The sequence below is a fragment of the Chrysochloris asiatica genome, unplaced genomic scaffold (genome assembly GCF_000296735.1).
Source record: "Chrysochloris asiatica unplaced genomic scaffold, ChrAsi1.0 scaffold00248, whole genome shotgun sequence".
In the NCBI taxonomy this organism is placed as follows: Eukaryota; Metazoa; Chordata; class Mammalia; order Afrosoricida; family Chrysochloridae; genus Chrysochloris; species Chrysochloris asiatica.
The window spans coordinates 3,569,311-3,579,711 of record NW_006408766.1 but is presented as its reverse complement, the minus strand read 5'-3'; the positions used below and the strand labels follow the sequence as shown (position 1 = coordinate 3,579,711).

At 39.7% G+C, this 10,401-nt stretch overlaps 1 pseudogene; it reads left to right on the top strand.

The window, feature by feature from the left end:
• Nucleotides 1–3,732: 3,732 nt before the first annotated feature.
• LOC102824671 lies at nt 3,733–9,588 on the top strand (annotated as a pseudogene).
• The last annotated feature ends 813 nt before the right edge of the window (nt 9,589–10,401 follow it).

The window sequence follows — 10,401 nt, the reverse complement described above, 5'->3', positions numbered from 1 at the left end:
ATAAACTTTATGAATAGCAGAGAAACAATGTCAGATACAGTGCCAGAAAATGAGCCCCTCAGGTAGGAAGGCACTCAAAATGCGACTAGGGAAAAGCTGTCTCTATAAAGCACAGTGACTGTCATGATGTGAATGCAGCAAAGCCTGTGGGAGTGAAGCCTGTGGGACATTCATTTGCTGATGGGACACAATTCAAATGGAATTAACCAGAACATGGAATTTATGAGCTATGAATCTAGGAAAATTGGAAATTGTCAAAAATGAAATAGAACACATAAAAATTGGTATCTTAGGCATTGGTGAACTGATATGGACTGGTATTGGCCATTTTGAATCTGACAACAACATGGTTTATTATGCCAAATTGAAGTGGAATGGTGTTGCATTCATTGTCAAAAATCAGTCATGAGGTACAATGCTGTCTGTGATAGGATAATATTCATGCACCTACAGGGAAGATCAGTTAATACCACTAATCTACACACCAACCACATAAGCCAGTGTGGATGAAATAGGAGAATTCTACCAACTTCTTCGATCTGAAATTGATCAGACATGTAATCAAGATGTATTGATCATTACTGGTGATTGGAATGCAAAGGTTGGGAACAAAGAGGAAGGATCAGTAGTTGGATAACATGACCTTGGCGACAGAAATGTTGTTCGAGATAGTGATAGAATTCTGCAAAATCAATGACTTATTCATTTCAAATACCTTTTTTAGAAAGCATAAGAGACTATTATGCACATGGACCTGGCCAGATGGGATACACAGATATCAAAATGACTACATCTGCAAAAAGAAATGATGTAAAAGCTCTATATCATCAGTCAAAACAAGGCCAGGGGCAGATTGTGGAACAGATCATCAATTGCTCATATGCAAATTCAAACTGAAGATGAAGAAAATGGAAACTAGTCCACAAGAACCAAATTGTGACCTTCAATATATACCACCTGAATTTAGAGATCACCTGAAGAACATAATTTGATGTATTAAAAACTAAAGACCAAAGACCAGAAGAGTTGTGGGATGATATCAAGAACATCATACATGAAGAAAACAAAACATCATTAAGAAGACAAGAAATAAAGAAAACATAAAAATGAATGTCAGAGGAGACACTGAAACTTGCTTTCCAGCATGTTGTTGTTGTCAGGTGCCATTGAGTTGGAACTGACTCATAGTGACCCCATGCAGAGCAGAATGAAACAATGTCTGATCCTGGGCCAACCTCACTACCACTGCCACACTTGACACGATCAATGATGTCACCTGGCTGATTCATCTCGTTAGGGGTCTTCCTCTTTTTCTCTGACCCTATATCTTACCCTGCATGACATCCTTCTCCAGTGACTGTTGTCTCCGGACAATATGTCCAAAGTATGCAAGACGAGCTTAGCCATCCTGGCCTCCAAGGAGCATTCTGGCTGCACTTCTGCCAAAACAGATCTATTGGTTCTTTTGGTTGTCCATTCTCCTCCAACACCACAACTCAAAGGCATCAATTCTTTTATGATCGTCCTTATTCACTGTACAGCTTTCGCATCTATATTAGGTTATTGAAAATACCATGGCTTGGGTCAGGCGCACCTTAGTCCTAAAGCTGACATCTCTGCTCTTCAACACTTAAAAAAGTTCCTATGCAGCAGATTTGCCCAAATGCAATACGTCGTCTGATCTCTTGAATGCTGCTTTCGCGAGTGTTGATAATTGATCCAAGAAGAATGAAGTCCTTGACAACTTCAATCTTTTCTCCGTTGATAAGAATGTTGTTTATTGGTCCAGTGGTGAGGATGTTTGTTTTCTTGACATTGAGATGCAACCCATACCGAAGGCTGTGCTCTTTGATCTTCATCGTAAATGTTTCAAGTCCTCTTCACTTTCAGCAATCAAGGTTGTATCATCTGCATATCGCAGGTTGTTAATGAGTCTTCCTCCAATCCTGATGCCATGTTTTTCTTCATAGAACCCAGCTTCTTGTATTATTTGCTCAGCATACAGGTTGAATAAGTATGGTGAAAGAATACAACCCTGTCTCACACCTTTCCCAATTTTAAAACATTCATTGTTCCCATGCTCTGTTCAAACAACTGCTTCTTGGTCCAGGTACAGATTCCTCAGAAGTAAAATTAAGTGTTCTGGTATACTTATACTTCTCAGTGTTGTCCATAGCTTGTCATTATCCATACAATCGAAAGCCTTTGCAAAGTCAGTGAAGCATAGGTAAACATCTTTCTGATATTCTCTGCTTTCAGCCTAGATCCACCAGACATCAGCAATGATATCTCTCGTACCACAGCCTCTTCTGTATCCACCTTGAACCTCTGGAAGTTCTCTGTCAATGTATGATTATAGCCGTTTCTGTATTACCTTTAGCAAAGCTTTACTAGCTTGAGATATCAAAGAGATTGTCCGATGATTTCTGCATTCCGTTGGGTCAGCTCTCTTTAGAATGGGCACAAATATAAACATTAACCATTTCTTTTTGATACAATGATGCTGTGTATTCCTTCCATCTTCTCTTGATGCATTCTGCACCATTAAATAATTTTCCCAGAGAGTCTTTCAATAATGAAAGTCGAGGCTTGAATTTTTTCTTCAGTTCTCCCAGCTTGAGAAATGCTGACGGTGTTCTTCCCTTTTGGTTTTCTAGTTCCAAATCTTTGCATATTTTATAGTACCTGGTTTTATCTTCTCGAGCTGATCTTTGCAATTTTCTGTTCAGCTCTTCTTCAATCTTCTGTTCAATTATTCCATTTGCTTTAGCTTCTCTACGCTGGAGAGCAAGTTTCAGAGTCTCCTCTGACATCCATTTTGACCTTTTCCTTCTTTATTGTCTTCTTAATGACCTTCTGCTCTCTTCATGTATGATGTTCTTGATGTCATCCCACAACTCTTCTAGTCTTCGGTCTTTAGTGCTTAATGCATCAGCTTTCCAGCATAGAGATGGCATAAAACAAATGAAAGAAATTAGTAGGTAAAAGAGCTGAACAAAATATTTCAAAGGTCAGCTCGAGAAGTCAAAGCCAAATATTACAACGAATTTTATAAAGATCTGGAGTCAGAAAACACGCTCAGCATTTCTCAAGTTGGGGGAACTGAAGAAATAAAAATTCAAGCCTCAACTTTTGTTATTGAAAGATTTTCTGGGAAAATTATTGAATGATGCAGAAAGCATCAAAAGGAGAAGTAAAGTACTCTATCAAGAGGAATAGATTAATGTTCAACCCTTTCAAGAGGTAGCATATGACAAAGAGATAATGATACTCAGGGAGGAAGTCCAAGGTGCATTGAAGGAATTGGCAAAGAACAAGGCACCAGGAATTGATGGAATAAAAATTGAAATCTTTCAAGAAAGTGAGGTGGCACTGGAAGTACTCACTCATCTCTGCCAAGAAATTTGGAAGACAATTATCTGGCCTACTGATTGGAAGAAATCCATATATGTGCCCAGTCCAAAGGTGACCTAACAGAATGCGGAAATCATCCGACAATCTCTTTGATGTCGCATGTGAGAAATGTTTTACTTAAGGTAATACAGAAACAGCTGCAAGCATACATTGACTGAGAAATTCCAGAGGTTCAAGCTGGCTTAAGATTATTTGGAACAAGGGATATCATTGCTGGTGTCTGATGAATCTTGGCTGAAAGCAGAGAATATCAGAAAGATGTTTACCTGTGCTTTATTGACTAGAGAAATGTTTTCAATTGTCTGAATCATACAAGCGATGGACAACATTGCCAAGTATGAGTATTGTGGAACACTTAATTGTGCTGATTAGGAATCTGTACATGGACAAAGAGGCAGTTGCTTCACCAGAACATGGGAACACTGAAAGTTTTAAATTAAGAAGGGTGTGTAACAGGGTTGTATTTTTGCAATATGCTTATTCAACCTGTATTCTGAACAAATAATCTAAGAATCGGCGTTATATGAAGACAAATGTGGCATCAGGATTGGAGGAAGACTCATTAACAACCTGTGATATGCATATGATACAACCTTATTTTCTGAAAGTGAAGAAGACTTTAAATATTTACTGATGAAGATCAAAGAGCACAGCCTTATGTATGGATTGCATATCAAAAATCCTCACCCCTGGACCAATAAAAACATACTTATGAATGGAGAAAAGATTGACGTTTTCAAGGACTTCATTCTTCTTGGATCAACTATCAGCACTCATGGAAGCAGCATTCAAGAAATCAAATGACGTCTAGACAAATCTGCTGCACAAGACCTTTTTAAAGTGTTGAAGAGCAAAGATGTCAGCTTGAGGACCAAGGTGCACCTTACCCAAGCCATGGTATTTTCAATGACATCATATGCATGTGAAAGCTGGACTGTGAATAAGGAAGACCATAGAAGAATTGATGATTTTGAGTTATGGTGTTGGAGAAGAATATTAGAAGTGCCATAGGCTGCCAAAACAACCAACAGAACTGTGCTAGAAGAATTGCAGCCATAGTGCTCCTTGGAGGCCAGGATGACCAAACTTTGTCTCTCATACTTTGGACATTTTTTCAGGAGGGACCAGTCATTGGAGAATGACATCTTGTTTGGTAAGATCAGGGAAAAAGAGGAAGACCCCCAGTGAGATGGATTGGCAAAGTGGCAGCATCAATGGACTCAAATATGACAACAAATGTGAGGTTGGCCCAGGCCTATGCAGTGTTTTGTTCTCTTGTACATAAGGTCACTTTGAGTCCATACCAAACTTATGGCACCTAATAACAACAACTTTTTTTCAGAACCTGCTGGTACTTTGTTTATAGATTACATACTATGTCCAGGATCTCCCCTATCCTATCTTCCCATGATATTATAAAACACATATGTTTTAAAACACAGCTTGGAACTTAAGTGCACCTATGAATTTTATTTATACCTTCATAAAATAAGGACAAATAATCTGTAACCCAGCAAAAATGGAACTCACTTATATTCAATTTCAATTGGAGTGATTCAAATGCCACCTGCAAGAGACCTGGTGAGTCAAACAAGCAATCATGGCATTTTTCACAGATGAGATGGAGTATCTTTAAAAAATAATGTTTCTATTCTGATTTTTGTCAAAGGTAGAGAAGTATACATGCTGTTTTGTAAGTGAACTCCATGTGACTTGAGAGTGCAATGACAGTGTGACAAGGTTATGAAGGTATCTATGAAAAAAATATTTTCTTCCTCTCTCTTTCTGTCTCTCTCTCTCTCTTTCTAGTTATGCTTCATGTCATCGGATTCTGAACTCTCATGAGAGAAAATATCAACTGGAAAATCAAAGTCATTCCTGAGAACATCTGTTACCAGCATGACTAGTTGTTCTGAGGCCATTGAGAGTTCAAACAAATTAAAATTTGAAATATGTTGATACTTCATCCTGAGTTAAGAAACTGTTTAGTCTAAAAGTGATTGATAACAGTTGAATATTTTTTCTCATTCTGATTTTTAATTTAAAAGTTATAATAATTTTTCCTAATTTCCATAACATATAATTTTTTCTTAACAGAAAAATCAAGTAGAAGAGATGCAATAAAATCTAAAGGAAAATTGTAGAATAAGAATCAGAGATAGATTTAATTTCCTGCTCTGAGCTTGCAGAGAATTTTAAATTGTTAAACAAACAAAGAAACAAAACTACTAATAACTATTATCTCATATATATTTAGTGATAAAATTCTATTAATCAATCTCCATCTTTAACAGAAACTTAAAATTTTATAATGTAGATAATCAATTGCTATTTTCTCACCAGAAAGCAACTGAAATTATCTGAGATGCATTTGTACCCAGATTTATCTGATACCAAACTTTTTATTTTTTGTGTGTGTGTCCACAATTTTTTTGTTTGTTTTTGAAAGTTTTTTGTGTTCGTTTCAGTAAAATTTCACTGAAGTTTAACATAACAAAAAAGACATAACATAACAAATCATAAATGCACAGCTTAATGTTGTTGTTGTTTTTGTCAGGTGCCATCGAGTCAGAACCGACTCATAGCGACCCTATGCACAGCAGAACGAAACAGTCCGATCCTGGGCCAACCTCACTACCACTGCTTCACTTGACGTCATCAATGATGCCACCTGGCTGATTCCTCTCGTTGGGGGTCTTCCTCTTTTTCTCTGACCCCCCACCTTACCCAGCATGACATCCTTCTCCAGCGACTGTTGTCTCCAGACAATATGTCCAAAGTAGGAGAGACAAAGCTTAGCCATCTTGGCCTCTAAGAAGCACTCTGGTTTTACTTCTTCCAAAACAGATCTATTGGTTCTTTTGGCAGTCCATGGCACTTCTCCTTCAACACCACAACTCAAAGGTATCAATTCTTCTATGATCTTCCTTATTCACTGTCCAGCTTTCACATCCATATGAGGTTATTAAAATATCATGGCTTGGGTCAGGCGCACCTTAGTCCTCAAGCTGATATCTCTGTTCTTCAGTACTTTAAAACGTTCCTGTGCAGCAGATTTGCCCAGTGCAATACGTCATCTGATCTCTTGATCGCTGCTTCCACGAGTGTTGACAGTTGATCCAAGAAGAATGAAGTCCTTGACAACTTCAATCTCTTCTCCATTGATAAGAATGCTTAATGAAATATGTATATATTGTTGTTGTTAAGTACCATCAAGTCGATGCTGACCCATAGCAACCCTGTATAGGGTTTCTGAGCAGCAGCTGGTGAGCTTGAACCACCAACCGTGTGGTTTAAATGGCTTTGCAATGCAGTACATTAACTATATAGATAGGTATATAGATAGATAGGTGTAGGCGTAGGCGCAGGCTTAAGCGCAGGCTTAGGCATAGGTGTAGGCGTTGGTGTAGGCATAGGTGTAGGTATAGGCATAGGTATAGGTATAGGTGTAGTTATAGGTATAGGCATTGGCATAGGCGTAGGTGTAGGCATAGGTATAGGTGGAGTCCTGGTGTGGCGCTGTGGGTTAATGCGCCAGACTACAAAGCCATTTGAACTGCAAGGTCGGTGGTTCAAGTTCACCATCTGCTCCTTGGAAAACCTATACAAGGTCGCTATGGGTCAGAATCAACTTGACGGCACTTAACAACAATAACATATGTATAGGTATAGATATAGGTACAGATATAGATAAGATACAGGTATAGTTAATAATTAGATAGATTTATCTAACTGGTGTGGCTCTGTAGGATAAGTACTGGACTGAACCACAAGGTTGACAGCTATAACACACCAGCTGATCCTCACCAACCCAATCTGTATCCTAACTTCAAAACCATAAGCTACTTTTCTGTTTCTGACATTGGAATATCATAACTGGAATAATATGATATGATTCTACAACACCATACCAGGAGTCTAGTTTGAAATGGATGGATATTGGCCATTCTAAATCTGACAATCATAAGGTTTATTGTGCTCGGAATGACACATTAAAGAGGAATGGCATCCCATCATTAGCAAAAGAAAATTTCAAGATCTAGCTTGAAGCATAATGTTGTCTGCAACAGGATAATATCCTATGTCTACAAGGAAAAGCAATTAATACCCTTATTCAAATTTACACACGAACCACTGAATCCAGTGATGATGAATTTGTAGTATTCTACTAATTTGTTTGGATTCCTGATTTGGGACTTAAGATTCAGCATTGGTTTGCGAACCACAAGGTTGGAAATACACATACATTAGCTGCTCCTCATAAACCCTATATTGGTTAGTATGAGTTTGAACCAACTTGATGTCACTTAACAACAGCAAAACACTTCTTCAGTCTAAAATTTATAACACATACTGTCAATATCAATTGGTTATTACTGGCTACAGGATTGAAAAGGTTAGAAACAAAAAAGAAGGATCAGCATTTGAAAAATATTGTCTTGGAAATCAAAATGATGCTGGAGATGAAATGATAGAATTTTGCAAGACCAATGACTTACTCATTGCAAATATCTGTTTTAAACAACATAAAAGGTAACTATACACATGGACCTTACTGGATGGAATACACAGAAATCAAAGTGAGTACATCTGTGGGAAGAAATAGTGGTAAAGCTCCATGTTGTTGTTACATGTCCTCAAGTCAGTTCCGACCCACTACGCTACCAGAGCTCCCTTAAAGCTCCAAATCATCAGCCAAAACAAAAACAGGGGCAGATTGAGGAACAAGTCATCAACTGATCATATAAAAGTTCAAGATGAACCTGAATAAAATTAAAACAAATCCATGAGAACTAAAATATGAACTTGAATATACCCTACCTGAATTTAAAGATAATTCACTACAGATAGGTTGCATTATAAATGCCAATGACCAAAGACCAGAGGAGTGTGAGTTAACATCAAGAGTGTCATACAAGAAGAAAGCAAAAATTCATTAAGAGGCCAAGAAAGAAGTATGAGACCAAAACGGGTGTCAAATTAGACTCTGAAATTTGCTCCCCCGTGTAGAGATGAAAAAGCAAATGTGGTATCCAGTCTCCACCAACTGCTCGTCTTTCTTCTCCTCTCTCTGCCTGTGCTCCCTGACTGACATTGAGCTTCTCGGGTCAAAACCGGCTTTGTGGACTATGGAGCCCCGGCGCCGCCTTCCCCTGGATGATGGGGTTCTCCAGCCACCAGGGCATCATGGTGGGCAGGGGCCAGAAGGACAGCTACCTGAGCAATGAGGTGTAGAGCAAGACGGGCATCCAGATTCTCAATAACCTGATCCATCATGGCATCCTCACCAACTAGGACGAAATCGAGAAGATCTGGCACCACACCTTCTACAACGAACTGTGCGTGGTCCTCGAGGAGCACCTCGTGCTGATGAACAAGGCATCCCTGAACCCAAGGGCAACTGGGAGAAGATGACCCAGATCATGTTTGAGACCTTGAACATCCCCGCCATGTACGTGACCATCCAGGCCGTGCTGTTCCTCTATGGCTCCTGTGCACTACCAGCATTGTCCTGGACTCTGGCAACAGTGTCATGCACCCCGTGTCCATCTACAAGGCCCTGCCATACGCCATCATGCATCTACCTCATGAAGATCCTGATGGAGCATGACTACAACTTCACCACCACAGCCAAACGTGGATCATGTCTGGCATCAAGGAGAAGCTGTGCTAAATTGAGTTGAGTTTTGAGCAGGAGACAGTGACCATCGTGTCGTTGTTCTCCCTCAAGAAGAGCTAAGAACTGCTGGATGGCCAGGTCATCACCATAGCAACTAGCACTTCCGGTGTCCTGAGGCTCTCTTGCCGCCGTCCATCCTAGATATGGAGTCTTGCGGCATCCAGACCAGCTTTCATTCGACCATGAAATGCGACGTGGACATCCAGAAGGACCTGTATGCCAACCTGGTGCTGACAGGCAGGACCACCATGTACCCAGGCATCACCGGCTGGACGCTAAGGAGACCCCAGTGATGGCGCCCAGCACCGAGATCATTGCTCCTCTCAAACGCACATACTCTGCCTGAATCAGTGACTCCATCCTGGCCTCCCTGTCCACCTTCCAGATGTGGATCAGCAAGCAAGAAGGAGTACGACGAGTTGGGACCCTCCATAGTTCGGCGAGAATGCTTGGGACCCTCCATAGTTCAGGACGAACTGCCATCTACTGCATGAGCTCATTCCCGAGTGCAAGTTTGCCCACAAACCCACACTTACCATGCTAGTCTTGTGAAACTGGAAGAAGCCTTTGAAAATAAATTGTCCTTGAAGCCTATATTTCGTATCAGCAGCACTGGATCTTAGGACTTTTTGCTGATCTTGACTTTGTATTCAAATTACCTGTAATCTTGGTCTATATTTAATACCCTGTACATACATATCTTTGATTTAATCTCCTAAAGCGTGTGAATCAGTTACTTGGTGGCAGAGGTGAAGGAATGCCTTGGTGGGGAGAAGTCTGTAGTTGTGAAGAGTCTGTGCAGGGTATTAATGCAAAGAGCTTATGGCTCCAGGGCCACACCTGCAAGGTTAATAAGCAGCCTGAAACGGTTCAGCCCTGAACGGTTGTCATATCTGTCTTGCCTGCCTGTCAGGGTTGGAAGAATCTGAGCTTTGGGACTAGTTTCATTTCCTAGCTGATACTCTCTTGCTGGAACCCTGTGGGTTGTTACTTGACTTGAGTTAGAAGATGGTCTGCATTTAAACCTGTAAAGTTATTCATGCTTTTAATTGATGTAAGGTTTTTTTTACGCAATCCTCAACTCTGAGATGACAACAAATTTTGTTTTTTCTACTGTTCATGTGTGAACATGAGGTCCAAGCAACACGGCCTTGTGTAAAAAGAAATAAAAGTGCTGCTGTGAAAAAAAAAAAAAAAAAAAAAAAGAAAAAGAAAGAAATGAAGAAGTGAAAGAGCTGAATGGAAAATTTTCAAAAGGCAGCTCCAGAAGACACAATCAAATATTATAACGAAATTTATTAAAATCT